Source organism: Thalassophryne amazonica, chromosome 18 (assembly GCF_902500255.1).
Source record: "Thalassophryne amazonica chromosome 18, fThaAma1.1, whole genome shotgun sequence".
In the NCBI taxonomy this organism is placed as follows: domain Eukaryota; kingdom Metazoa; phylum Chordata; class Actinopteri; order Batrachoidiformes; family Batrachoididae; genus Thalassophryne; species Thalassophryne amazonica.
In genome coordinates this window covers 44,143,116-44,158,544 of record NC_047120.1, presented here as the reverse complement: position 1 = coordinate 44,158,544, position 15,429 = coordinate 44,143,116, and the positions used below count along the sequence as shown (strand labels likewise).

At 43.2% G+C, this 15,429-nt stretch overlaps 1 protein-coding gene across 6 annotated transcripts in view; it reads right to left on the bottom strand.

Moving 5' to 3' along the window:
• The window catches only part of LOC117530711 (microtubule-associated protein tau-like), a 53,883-nt gene extending 38,799 nt beyond the window's left edge, over positions 1 to 15,084 (bottom strand). For all 6 annotated transcript variants that reach the window (XM_034193600.1, XM_034193603.1, XM_034193605.1 and 3 more), the window contains exons 1-2: positions 14,962 to 15,084; positions 6,466 to 6,469 (exon numbers count right to left, since the gene is read on the bottom strand). The gene's annotated coding sequence lies outside the window, so the exon portion shown is untranslated. The remainder of the gene's footprint in view (positions 1 to 6,465; positions 6,470 to 14,961) is intronic.
• Between the last annotated feature and the right edge of the window lie 345 nt (positions 15,085 to 15,429).

The following is a 15,429-nucleotide window of genomic DNA, read 5'->3' as shown; positions in this document are numbered from 1 at the left end:
GTGAGTAGAACCATGTGGGTAAAAATAGCAAAGACACATGACGCACTGGGGAACTCAATTTCCCAACATGCTGTTTGTGAGTCAAAGGGTACTACTACGATACATATGCTAGCGGTAACTTCAAAGACCCAGAAATTGCAGTAGACCTTCAACTGTGACAGAAAGCACAAAAAAACCAACAACCAACCAACTAAAAGCTGTTTAATTGGAACCAAAAAAAAAAACCATAAGCCTTTAGAAATCCCATTAGGAAGAACACCAGATAAAATTTGGCACAATCTAAGACAAAGGTTTTGCTGGATATCTGCTGGACAGGTAACACAACCCTCATTTGTCAATATTAACATTAGTGACAGTTTTATTTGGTTTGCCAAAGTGAGACAAGAAGGACATTCATGCATTTCTGTCGTTTTTTTTCTTCTTCTTTAGGAAATATGTTCAATTAGATCAAATAGAATCTTGGATTTGATGATTAATTTACCTAAATAAGTCCAGTATTTGCATTCTAACCTAAAAGGGAACTGTTTCCCTAGTAACGCTCTCATTTCTGACAAAGCATTCCATTATAGCCTGATATCTTGCAAACGACAATTTCTGACATAAGACAGAAAGTCCGACGTAGCACACACAGGTGCACTGACAAATAGAATGCAATGCGAAACATTTTCAGTTGAATTAATCGGGTTTGATTGCAACGCTCGAACTTCATGTTGCACTACATGAAAAACCAAGCTGTCCACACATGTTCAGTCAGCCAGCTCAACGTAAATCATGCCAAAGATCATAAAAAGAGGATGACATAGCAGATTAAATCCAAGCCTTTGTTACATCAGCGTTTTACAGCAGGCCCGGCGCCAGAAAAAAATATTAAGGGGGCGATGAGTTTATCACAGCCCCCCCACACACACACAAAAAAAGTGCGCACCGGAGGGTACCTGCCTCTGAGCGTGCGTAATGAATTGGGTGCGCTCCTAGAAAGCTTGTGTATTTAGGCTACACTGTTGTAAGAGACTGACTAAGAGTAAAGAGTGATGACAGTATTTTTAATTATTATTTGAACATATAGACCCTCGGTCAAGTGATCTCCTGTATACCACAAAACCAAACCAACAACTGATCTGAGAAGTGACACGAGACAGTAGATATACAGTGGTCCCTTGTTTATCGCAGGAGTTACGTTCTAAAAATAGCCCGCAATAGGCGAAATCCGTGAAGTAGTCAGCGTTATTTTTTACAATTATTATAGACATTTTAAGGCTGTAAAACCCCTCACTACACACTTTATACACTTTTCTCAAACAGGCATGAACATTTTCTCACTTTTCTCTCGTGTGTAAACACTCTCAAAGTTCAAACCTTAGTAGAAAAATAAGACCAACCAGTTTTCATGCCCAAGCATTTGTTTGTGAAATAAAAATAGAATGTTTTCCTATAAATAATTATGATGGCTTTTAGAACTAACAAATTTAATTTTAACGATCAACCTACGAGGTTGGACACATAAGAAATTATTAATAGTGACTGACCAGTATTTCACAGTTCCTCTGATCGTGCCTCTTCGTCGTGGCCCCCTCACACCTCGCTGCAGGTGTCTTTTTCCGAGTGAAGAACACAGTTATGGATAGTTGTTGGTGCTCTTTTTTCTTCTGGGCGAGAAGATTCTTATAAACAGACACGCAGAACACAATGCGCGTGCTCTCCCTTCGCGGTGCTGCAACAGGTGTCCCGTCATCTTGACAGAACACTGGCCTGCTTGATGAGGACGCAGGGCACAATGCGCTGTTAAAAAAAAAAAAAAAGCATGCAAAATTGCACTAAAAAAATCCGCAAAACTGCGAGGCGCTATATTTTCCAGTATTTCTTTTTTATTCTTATTTTTGATAACTCTCATATCCGAGGGGGCGAGGTTGATGACGTGAGGGGGCGTCGCCCCCAAACGCCCCCTCGTGGCGCCGGGTCCGTTTTACAGTTTGAAACTTTTTTTAACTGTCCTGTCACACAAACACAAAACAAGGGCACAACGGCATAACGAGTGTCTGCATCTAAATTGTTCTTTTTGTATTTTACAGAGTGGATTTACAAGCATCATCTTCGGTTTATAAGCACGACTTGTTTAACACTGTTAGAACACAACGCTGTCAGGGTCCAAATCATGCAAGCATTGAAAATGAATTACACTTGATTAACATGGAAAAAGTCATGAAATGCAATTAGTTTAGCTCATGTTTGTCCTGTTACAGCTATCCTAAGTGATGTTAGGGCCCCTGACACAATTATCACTTTGCAGGCAGCGATGTCGAACCCATTACCATGGTTACTCCCCCTAATAAACCCGGCTCTCTGGGCACACTTGGCTCAACTGTGTGACCTTCCTTCGGCGTGCACATCTCCTGACCTTGGATGTTTAAATATTCAACACAAAGTGCACCAATGGGACACATTGGTCACCAAATCAGAGCAGGAAACACTTTTGAAAAGACCACAACAGGAATCCTTTGTTGCAGAATCAATATAGATCTATATTCCATCCGAAAGACACATAGGTCTGATTTATGAATGTGAAGCATTAAATCGGACTAAAATACCATGTTCTCTGTAAATGGTGAAACGAGGCTTGTCTGTTTTATAGAAATCGTGATGAATAGTGTACTTGGAGTCCTCTGCAGAGCTCCCAGACAGCTCTCTCATTGTGGCATTACACATGACAGGATCCAAACAACAGCTAAGCTGCACCCATACCAGGGAGCAGCCTCTCCCTGGGAGAGCTCCCGCTCTGCATCCGGGAGCTAGAGAGCAAACAAATGCAAGACTTAGAAGCTCTGGGTGCTTTATCTAATAACTATGTTTACATAGCGTATGTACAAATGCCTGTGTCGTGGTTATGGCACAACTTAAGTAAATATTCCAAGCAAGATAAAGTCCATATGCTTGGAATCACCATTAAACTGCCTACTTTACAAACTTTTATTTTCACCAAGACTGCCATGCTAACAGAACCTAGTGTTTTTGCCTGGCATTGGCTTGTTGGCCTGTTCGTCAGGCCAACAAGCCAACAAAACATTGTTTGTTTTGTATTTTAATAACTTTTAATTGACACCACACAACAGATTTTATGATAAAATACTTTTATTGTGAAGCACTTTCAGTAAAAGAGTAATCAGCAGTAGCTTTACACATTTAGATTTACCACCAGCAGCAACAGGGATGTACAGCAGATTTGTGTTGTTTGTACAGATGTTTGTTGCCACCTGGCGTTATTCCACCATCAGCTTCACTAAAACAGATCCGATTGAGGCCAAACTCTTCCAAGGAATGGATTATTATCATGGCTTTCCCTATTGGGTATTTTCAAGTTGAAATTTTGTGCAACTGTCAAGTGTGGGCTGATTTCTTTCTCTTATGTATCTCCAAGGCGTCATCTTTTCCGCCATGATTGTTTTGGTCTCACAAACATCGCACAGACAGTGAAAGTTCAGTATTGTTGCCAAAGTTATGTCTACCCTTTTAGCAGAAAGGAGAAATCACTGTGTTCTGTACTGATAGCAGTGGTGGGCACAGTTTCGCTAATCTGCTAACTAGCGACGCTAACATTTTTGTTAGCAGATTAGCTTTTCAGCTAAATTTGAAACCCATCAGCAGACCATTTAACTTCCGCTAAATTTAGTTGCACTAATTTTCAGTCTGCTAACATTTTTTTTTTTTTGCTGGCATAGTGAGTAAAGCTTAGCAGTCAGAAGCATCTGTAAAACCTAAAATCCCACATGTTAATTCCTGTCATGTGTTTTGTAATAATCAGATCGCTGTGAGAAGCTCAGTCCTCCCCCAGTAGTAGTTTTTTTGCTTGTAAAGTGAGTAAATTTAACGGTTAAATACATTTGTAAACCCTAAATGTTAGTTTCTGTTTATGAATGCAGAAAGCTAGCTAACACTTCCGGTTCACAGGTCAAAGCACACAAGCGCCGGTAAGAAAACAAGAAGACTGTGGACAAAAATGGTATGTAAGCAGCTCAAAAGTCAGTATTTTTATTTATTTATTTTTCGTGCATTTGTTTTGTGTTTGTGAATGCAGTACGGGTGAGCCATAGCTCTGCTAATGGTTTCTATATATATATATAATATAGAGATAAACTGGCCCTGCGACAGACTGGCGTCCTGTCCAGGGTGTACCCCTCCTCACGCTCTGTGACTGTTGGGATAGGCTCCAGCTCCTCACGACCCTTAATTGGACTAAGAGGTTGAAGATGAGTGAGTGAGATAAACTGTGACTTCTAATACTGTGATTGATTTACTCCATCCATCCATCCATTTTCTTATGCTTCATCCGAGATCGGGTCGCAGGGGCAGCAGCTCAAGCAAAGCCGCCCACACCTCCCGATCTACACACACCTCCCCCAGCTCCTCCAGGGGACCCCAAGGTGTTCCCAAGCCAGACGTAGTCCCTCCAGCGTGTCCTGCATCTTCCCCGGGGCCTCCTCCCAATGGGACGTGTCCAGAACACCTCTCCAGCGAGGCGTCCAGGGGGCACCCGAAAAAGATGCCGGAGACACCTCAGCTGGCTCCTTTCGACGCGGAGGAGCAGCAGCTCGACTCCGAGCTCCTCCCGAGTGACCGAGCTCCTCAACCTAACTCTAAGGGAGCGCCCAGCCACTCGCAATCTTGTTCATTTGGTCATGAGCCAAATCTCATTACCATAGGTGAGGGTCGGAACGTAGGTCGATCAGTAAATCAAGAGCTTTGTCCCCCTGCTCAGCTCTCTCTTCACCACGATGGTCCGATACAGCGACCGCATCACTGCAGACGCTGCACCGATCCGTCTGTTGATCTCACGCTCCATCCATCCCTCTCTCGTGAACAAGACCTCGAGATATTAAAACTCCTCCACTTGAGGCAAGGACACTCCACCGACCTGAAGAGGGCAAAGCACCTTTTTCCGGTCGAGAACTATGGCCTCGGATTTTGAAGTGCTGATTTTCATCCCGGACACATCACACTCAGCTGCAAACCGCTCCAGTGCACGCTGAAGGTCCTGATTTGACAAAGCCAACAGAACCACATCGTCCACAAACAGCAGAGACGAGAGTATGTGGTTCCCAAACCGGACCCCATGTATCCCGGACTGCGCCTAGAAATTCTGTCCATAAAGGTAATGAACAGAACCAGGGACAAAGGGCAGCCCTGGCGGTGGCCAACGTGCACTGGAAACAGGCTTGACTTACTACCGGCAATATGGACCAAGCTCCTGCTGCCGGATAGCCCTTAGCAAAGGACCCCGGACCCCGTACTCAAAGAAGCACCCCCCCACAGGGCGCCTCGAGGGACACGGTCGAACGCCTTCTCCAGATCCACAAAACACGTGGACTGCTTGGACGAACTCCCATGAACCCTCGAGATCCCGATGGAGGGTGCAGAGCTGGTCCAGTGTGCTGTGATTTACTGCTTTTGATAAAGATCATGACAGTCTTTGGGGTTTTATTTTTTATTTATTTATTTTCCGTGTGCTTGTTTTGTGTTTGTGATCGTCTTTCAGTTTACCCAGCAGCCCTTGCGGCACTTAAACTCAAAATTGGCTTACCAGCAGCCAGTGTAAGCCAACTGAGGTAATACTAAAAGTTAGTGGTTAACTTCCGCTAATTTTTTTATTGGTTTATCGGTTTAGCGCTATAAAAGTTAACTTTTCAGTTAGCGGTTTAATGGTTATCAAAGCTAACTTTTTGGTTAGCTGTGCCCACTACTGGTAATCAGTAGCTTTACACATTTAGCTTTACTACCTGCAGCAACAGAGACATACAGAAGTCTGTTCACAGCAGCCTCCACTTGACTCTCCTCATTTAAACTGTGCTCGATCATGATTATAGGCCCAGTAGGCCTAGGAGTTGGGCACCAACATATAGATGGTTTGATTCCTGGTCATGTTTCCTATCTATGTCCTTCAAAAAGACACTTCATCTGCACTGGTCCAGTCAGTCTGCACTACTATAAATGGGTACCAGTCTTTGTTGAGGAAGTAAGCTGTGTCAAACTGGTGTCTAGGGAGGAGATGAAGACTCTCATCTGCTTCACTTTACAGAGTAGAATAAGGGGGATAAGCACCAACACCAATCGGCCTCCGGCCCTGTAAATCTTGTTCTCTTCATGGTGGCGGGGCGAGGCTCTGATCCATCTTGGTCCTCTTAGGTTGATGTGAAAATGTGATCTTGGCAGAGGCCCTCGCGTCCAAGCAAACTGCTGAATTTGCCAAGCAGGACTGTTGACACATCTCTGGGAATAATGCAAAAAGAGGCCGTCTGATTGGTTTGTGTGATACCGGCTCGACAAATACAGCTTAAGAACTTAAACTGACACAAGCCGAAAATGAACTTGAGTTAAACCACATCTGGCATTGACACCAAAAAACACAAAAAATAACGGAGTTTCTCCGCTGCCCACGCGTTCACCAGCGCTGCTGCTTCTATCTCAGCCTCGGATGCTGCTCTCATGCCTGACTGCCTCTGCATCTCTGACCTACTTTCCCCATCGTTCCCTCTCTGTTGTCTCCCCGCGAGCCACACACTGACTCCACCTATCTAACGCGGGCCTGAGATGGTAGCGGCTGAAGGTTGGGCTGGTTTCCATTTTGCCTTTCATCATGATGAACCGTCTTCACACGGCGGCGGCGGCCTGCTCCTCCTGCTCTAAAAACGCAGACGTCTGGCAGCACTGAAGCTCCGCCTTCATATTAGTGGAGAATTTTCCAATTTGTTTTTATACCTCCAGGCTGTCAACCACACCCTACTACTAAACGCACACACACAAACATTCAGTTCGACTTTCATTCGCTCATCCTGCTCCGATTAACATAATTAAAGCTCGTTCAGCTCCAACGTGTTTGGAAGACACGTCAGTGGCGTTCTTGTTCTTGTAGGGGAGGAATTCAGGATCTGATGGATTCTTCTTGGTGCAGCTGTAAAATAATGGGCTCTGACACGGCAGCTTGTTTCAATAAGTACACAAGGATGGCCTGCAGCCACGATCTGATCCGGGTCTGCCATTGGAATGAAGTGTGATGGTGCAATGAGCCACAGCCTCCCATCAGCATGAGGCCAATTAATGACACAACAAGCCCACAGTGGAATTTCTTCGTCTCTTTAACAAGGCATCTCAAAGATGTCTGAGCATAGCAGCTTATGTTGGCCGATATTACAGCTCTGTCTAGACTTATAAAAGTTAGAATGTAGGTCCATGCACATAATAAATGCAATCTCAGATATGGATCAAACACAGGAAACGCAGAGCTAAAGTCCAGAAAACTGGACTGCATCAATATAAATGCTCAACTGTGGCAAAGCAACTAAGATGGTTTTGTTGATTTGCCAGCCTAAGCTTCTCAGGCTGGACACGGTCACCTTTGGACTTGAGCCGACACAATGCAACAGTCTTTGCTAAACGGAGCACTTCAAAGTGGATTAATTTCATATTTCTGATGTTTTAGGACGAGCCAATGAGTTTAATGCCCAAATGAAGTTCGAAACTAATCATATAAGCATGACTCTTTCCGTGCTAGGCAGAGAATACTGCAGTTTCACTTCAGTTCTAGGCCTGCAACTGACATTTATATTATTGATTCATGTGTTGATGGCTGAAAAGATTAGAAATGTTTCTCTGATAAAAACTGACAAAATAGTTAATATCTATTGGAAAATAGTAAATATTTATTGGAAAATAGTACATTTCTATGGGCTGTCACAAAAAAATATAAAGATGTCCAGTTTGCAATGCTAAAGCTCTTAGAAATGACTACGTTCTTACATGTGATGATCTTAAATTAGCCAAAGTTAATCATTTTAATTTGATTAAACAATATTAGTTCCAAACCTGGAGGTCTGGACACTTCAAATCGACCACAAGATAAATCTAAGACGATTGGGAGATGATGACTCAGTTATGCTCTTTAACTTTATTGTGGGCTGACTATTAATATTACAAAAAAATAAATAAATAAACGGCATTCAAGAACAAGACCAAAAATATATATAGAAGGGAAAATATTACTTAATTTATACAAAGTTTCTGCCAACATAACAAGAATATTTGGACTGACAAAAGATGTTGAAATGTCACGTTCTGCAAAATGAGTACACACAAAGACCTGGACAGACAAAAACTGAGCATATTTTGACTTTATTTAAAATTATTTAATTTCTATTTTTCAATTTAATTCATTTTATATAGCACCAAATCACATCAAAGCTGCCTCAAGGCGCCTCACACAAGTAAGGTCTAACCTTATCAACCCCTAGAGTAAGCACACAGGCAACAGTGGTAAGGAAAAAGTCCCTGTGATGATACTGAGGAAGAAACCTCAAGCAGACCAGACTCAGAGGAGTGAGTGTGTCACAAGGTTTTTACAAAGTTTTACAAACAGAAGAAACAGAAAACACGAAATCAAAACAACATAACATAAAAGTAGATACATTTGATGAGAAGTCCACATGGGAATAACAGGAACATTTTTGCTAAGATTTCAGTTTTTGCAGTGGACAATTTTCCTTTTGATCAGCAAAATGTCCAATGCAACACTAAAAGTAATTGGTGTAGAATAGGGGCCATCAACCTTGCTTCGAGAGATCGCCTGTTCTGCATGTTTGCCAAGTCTACCCCACGCATGGACAATTAACAAAGTCAGGTGTGATCAGCCAATCAAGAGCAAGGAAACACCAGAATTGACAAATTAGCTGTGGTTGCAGCAGGTACACATGGAAACATGCAGGGCAGGTATCCTCCAGGAGTAGCAAGAATAAGAAGGTGAAAAAGAAGTATCCTATAACTATGTAGTTCCTGAGGCCCATTGGTAGAACAGAATAGAAACTTTATTGTCATTACACATATATACATACGAGGGCTGTCAATAAAGTATAGGTCCTTTTTATTTTTTTCAAAAACTATATGGATTTCATTCATATGTTTTTACGTCAGACATGCTTGAACCCTCGTGCGCATGCATGAGTTTTTCCACACCTGTCGGTGACGTCATTCGCCTGTGAGCACTCCTTGTGGGAGGAGTCGTCCAGCCCCTCGTCGGAATTCCTTTGTCTGAGAAGTTGCTGAGAGACTGGCGCTTTGTTTGATCAAAATTTTTTCTAAACCTGTGAGGCACATCGAAGTGGACACGGTTTGAAAAATTAAGCTGGTTTTCAGTGAAAATTTTAACGGCTGATGAGAGATTTTGAGGTGATACTGTCGCTTTAAGGACTTCCCACGGTGCGAGATGTCGCGCAGCACTCTCAGGCGCCATCGTCAGCCTGTTTCAAGCTGAAAACCTCCACATTTCAGGCTCTATTGATCCAGGACATCGTGAGAGAACAGAGAAGTTTCAGAAGAAGTCGGTTTCAGCATTTTATCCGGATATTCCACTGTTAAAGGAGATTTTTTTAATGAAAGACGTGCGGACGGGTCTGCGCGTCGGGACGCAGCCAGCGCGGTGCGGCGGCACAGGAAAAACACCTCCGTGTTGATAACCATTTGTAAAATCCAGGCGGCTTTTGATGGCTTTCAGTGGAGTGAGTATATGAGAAATTGTTTAACAGCTGGACATGTTCCAACTTGTCCTTAAGGCTTCCAACGGAGGTGTTTTTCCTGTGGCGGAGCATCGCGGCAGCTGCGAGCCGACGCTGCAGTCCGTCCACACGTTTTTCATTAAAAAAAATCTCCTTTAACAGTGGAATATCCAGATAAAATGCTGAAACTGACTTCTTCTGAAACTTCTCTGTTCTTTCACGACGTCCTGCATCAATAGAGCCTGAAATGTGGAGGTTTTCAGCTTGAAACAGGCTGACGATGGCGCCTGAGACCGCTGCATGACGTCTTGCTCCGTGGGAAGTCCTTAAAGCGACAGTATCACCTCAAAATCTCTCATCAGCCGTTAAAATTTTCACCGAAAACCATCTTAATTTTTCGAACCGTGTCTACTTCAATGTGCCTCACAGGTTTAGAAAAAATTTTGTTCAAACAAAGCGCCAGTCTCTCAGCAACTTCTCAGACAAAGGAATTCCGACGAGGGGCTGGACGACTCAGGAGTGCTCACAGGCGAATGACGTCACCGACAGGCGTGGAAAAACTCACGCATGCGCACGAGGGTTCAAGCATGTCTGACGTAAAAACATATGAATGAAATCTATATAGTTTTTGAAAAAAATAAAAAGGACCTATACTTTATTGACAGACCTCGTACAACAAAATTTGTCCTCTACATTTAACCCATCCTAATTACAGTTAGACATAATCCAACCACTAGGAGCAGTGGGCAGCCACAGTCCGGCGCCCAGGGACCAACTCCAGATGTAAACGCTGGAAATCCCTGGATTCCATAATGTGAACTGGATGAGAGTCTATGACTCCAACTCATCGCAGGTTACTTCAAAACCAAGGCTGATCCCCGTTTCCAGCTGGGTGGACTGGGACAATATAGACAAAAGGGTCTTAATCATAGACGCAGACAGAAACCATGACCAGGAATTGAACCTGATAGTCTAACTTCTGTCATATGTTCTGACCTTATACAATAATTTAGACAGTAATTCATTCAACACGAATTGAGAATTCCCCAGCACTTTACTTCTTATATCTCAAAAGTACTTCTTCCACTAGCATTGACAGCATGTCCACTGTTTGGAGGTTGTGAAGCTGATACGAGGAACACGAATAACTCATCATGTGTAGTAACTACACATCAACAACAGCACCATATCTGCAACCAACACCCACATCACAAATCCAACTCTACAACGGCACCGTTTACCTTCAGAACATTTGGATTTGCAGTGAACTGTTTCAAGTTATACTGCAAATATACAAGAACATTGCACCCATAAAGATTACTTCAGAACATCGTGTTGGATGCTTCACTCAGTATATTTTGGTAAGTAAGACCCTTTGGCTGCTCCCTTGTTTTCCCTTGAGGTTGCCAAATCCAAGGTGGAGCTGCATGTTGAATTGGCACAGGTTTAACGCCGGAAGCCCTTCCTGACGCAACTCCACATTCCATGGAGAAATGTGCACTGTTGCCAGCTGCTGGACACTGCTGGCAGTGAGCCATGCTGTCCCATGTGTCAGACACAGCCTTTCCAGGGAACTTTAGTTTATTTTTTTGTGTGTGTTTTGGCTCACTTCAGCAGCACAACGCAACTCTGTTCACTGCGATGGTTGGATTATCACATGGGATTTATTTTTGCGTGGTTCATTCCAGCACACAGCAGCAGAGTGAGAGGATTTTAACCACAGGCTGTGATCCCGGCTCCACACCCACGTTCGCGCTGTGAAACACCCCTGGGCCGTTGTTGGAGGTGAGATTCATGTTTATTCATGCTGTCACAGCCTGGCACAACAGTTCCATGTCATATCTCCTACAGAGTTAGAAGGTGATCATATATTACAGCGGTGAGATCCATTCAGCTCCGAGCCTGATGCGTGCAATGATGCATTACTGTGCATGAGACCACGGAGAGGCGCAGCTGCCTGTGGTATATAGAGATATGATGGAGACAATAGTTCACATTATTTACGTCGCCCATGGGAAAGAATGGACACATATCTGTACTGTAAGGTCTATAACGGTCTGTTCAGATTTGTGTCGACGTGTGCATAGGAGCGCACAGTGCTTTCGGTTTGATACCCGCTGTTCGCATTCACTGAACAGGATGAAGCCTGCCAAATACATAGCAACAGTTCCTTTGTACTCAGGTGGGCAGTTAGGGTTAGGGTTAGGGTTGGGGGAGGGGCATCGGAGGTGACATTGTTATACGTGGCATGTGCAGGCCATACCAGCAGGCTTTGCCATGCCAGATCTATCTTGAGGTTCCCTCATACACTCTCAAATTGTTTCAGATCCTGTTTTTCCGCCATCGGAATATGTAAATTGCTGTCAGATGGTCCTCAGATTACACATGGACCACTGTCGGATAGGTGTCCCATCTCGATGGAGCCCGAAGGGTTTTGAACATGTGCATCACAGTTAGGGCCGCCGGCTGATTTTGACCAACTGTGTGGACTCTTGCAAATGGCTGTCAGAATGTTTTCAAACTGCAACTGGACCTTTTTCGGATGTAAGCCAAATCTTCATTGTGACGCCGTTTGGTCTCATTCTGGCTTAACATACTATTTGGTCTTAAAACTTAACAAGAGTTGATTGTTATATGCAACAAAAAAAGCACTTCTTGTTTTCCGCAGTAGCGTTATGACTGTGTAGTTGCGTCATAAATTACAAGTTTGTGGCTTCAAACCCAAACTGATGGCTTTGTCTGTGATCATCCCATAGAAAATAAAACCTGGGCATAACTTTAAACACAAACAGTTAAAAAAAAATCTTTGTAGTGTTGAAAATCACATTGTTGTGAGTTCAGATTTGGAACAGCACACAATGTGAACTTTGCAGAGTAAAATAAACTCTGCAAAAGCACATTTGCTCCCATACAGTGTTAAATCAACTATATGATAGTATTAATGAACTCTATTGGAGTCAATCAACTTGATTTAACCGCTAAGACAGTGCACAGTAAATTTTGCAGAGTAAAATATACTCTGACTACATTTGGTCCCAGTCCAAATAGAGTTAAATATACTCTATCACAGTGCTAAATCAACTCTGCCACAGTGTAAAATCAACTCTATCGTATTGTGAATGGCTCTTGTTGGAGTTGAACAATTTGATTTGACAAGACGGCAGAACTGCTTTCACTCTATAACAGAGTGTATTTAACTCTATTTGGACTGGGACCAAATGTAGTCAGAGTATATTTTACTCTGCAAAATTTACTGTGCGGATTTACACTATGATCAAGTTGATTTAACACTCTTTGGATTGGACTCAAATGTACAATGCGGAGTCTATTCTGCATTGCAAAATTTAACTGTAGAGTGTTGAATATTTGGATAGTGTTGGAATGTTCCATGACACATGTCCAAATGTCCTCAGACCACTTGATGTTACAAACTGGATTTGACCTGACTGCTTTACGAACAGTCATGACACATGCCCAAATGTCATCATTTGCATACAGTCTAAACTGATAAAACCAAGTGCTTCATATCTGTCTGGGATAAACCTCAGCACCATGAAATGTTGTTATTGTTCATCACACTGACACAAACACATTCATCACAAAGCTTTTGTATGACATATACTGCTTGAACATAACGCGATCACGTCACCCGCTTACCACGTCAACACACTGGCAATTGCACCCAAACACATAGGTCCACTGATCCACATGGCAGGGCAAGGCCCGCCCAGCTGGGGGTTGACTGTGTGCAGGCTTAAGAACAGCCTCGCCTTAATATTGAGGCTCTTGTTTGCAGCGGTGCATGTGACGTTTTGCTTTAAGACCCCAGCGCTGTTGTAGTTGACTCTGTTCGTCAGTGTAGGCATCTTTATAATACAGCATCTGTTTTTTAAGTCCATCTCCTGTCAGTTTTTAAGCTCGCTCACCACATAACACTACCAGAAAAGGGTTCAGCAGGCAGAAAAACCCCTACAATAGTATGAAATTAATGCTGGAAATTGTAGCACTATAAGCATTGTAAAGTGTTTATTTAACACTGGCCTTTGTGCTGTGTTGGCCCTTCATGGACATACAGTAGTTGCCTGTCCCTGACGTCCTTTGTGGCCCACAGTGGAGCAGAGAGTCTGCACATACCAAAGTGCTGCACCGACTTGCAGCTTTAAAAAGTGGCTGGCACTGTGAAAACATTAACACGTTTTTACAGAAAGAAGAAGAAGAAAAAAGACTTCTTCCATTCCATTCTGCAAATAATGTGGATGTGCTGGAATGGCTTCCAGCTGCGGTTGCACTTGCAGAGTACAACATGCCCACTTCCTCTTGTTGCAAGGGGGGGGAATCAATGTGGAGTGGAGAATCCACCCAGTCCATCAGCGAGCACCTACAGGTGTGACACAGAGCAGGTCCTTTTGTTTGGTCCGTGCGCTGAAATCCTTTTTGTGCGCGCACGAGCCTGTGTCCGTTGACCTCCATCGCAGATTTTAAAGAGCCCATATGTGTCACAGCTGCGCTGCGCTCCGAGACAGTGAAGGCGTGCGCTGCTGTGCGCCATGCTGTGCGCACTGTCCATAAGGAGAGAGAGAAAAAGGGCTTGGCATTTGCGCACAGGCGCCGCATCATTCCCATATTCCCCACGGAGGCTTAAATAAGGCATAAAATATTAAGTGAAATGTAAATAAACGCGCCTGATCGCGCGTTTATTTGGAGTTTTTCATAATAAACGAGCCCATCTGTGCGCCACTCGTTTATTTTTTTCGTTTTGTTTTTTTTTCCAGTAGGCATTTTAGGGCCTCGGATGCAAGAATGAGGAGAACGATCGAGAAAGAAGCCGAGAAGGGGAAAGCAAAGCCAAGGGCCCAGTGCGCGTTTTCTTCATACATTTTGCGCGATGAGGCGCAAAAGCACAAAGGGAAGAAGAAGAAAAAGAAGAAGTGGTTATTGTTCTTAATATTGGAACGAATGGCGCACAAAACAGACTCCCGCGGGACCCTCCAATAATCAGATTAGTAATATTCCGGGGGGATTATGAAGTGGGAGCAGCTCCGGGGGTGAGGGAGACATTTTTGCGGCGGATGAAAAAAAATGTGTAGCGGCGTTAGTGAGGAGGGAGACGGCTGCAAGAAAAACACCGACGCGTCCACGAAGATGATGAAGATAATGAATATGATGAAGATGATGAAGATGATGCGCGCATTTAAATCTGAACTGTCAGAAACATGCACGATGGAAGGATTCATGTGCACAATATTTCTGTGTATGTTCTAACGCAGAGGCCCGACCTCTCCCACCGAATTAACACAAAAAAACAAAAACATGAAGTGACAGGACGAAATACCCACGGACAGTTACGACGCGGCGTCTCGATCACGCGTCCGTGGCGTTTTTGTGCCGTAATTTGGCCACAGTAAGGCGAATTTGAGTGTTTGCTTACCTGGTGCAGACAGCGGTGTTGTTTCTTCAGCGGCGGTCGCTCACAGAGCGCTCAGCTTCTCCTCACAGTTCAGCAGCAGGCCGCAGCGGGGCGCTGCAGAGTAGAGACGCGCTGACGTCCTGAGACGCAAACTGTTCTGAAATGTATGGAGTACTATAAGTGCCACAACAACAATAAAATAAATAATGGTGGGAGAATTCTATATATATATAGTATATAAAATGAGAATAATAACAGTAATAAATATGGACATATAAAAAAGAAAGCATATTAATAAATATGCAAAATGAAGAATACATTTAATGAAATGAAATGTCAGAATGAAAAAAAGAAACAATCCAAAAACATTGATCAATTACAAAGGTGCAAGCCTAATTTTATATGAAAAAAATTCTTTGAAATTGTGCTGGTTGATGATAATGCAAAGACAATTGCTGATTATCATTCAGTAATAAAATGATTTATGAT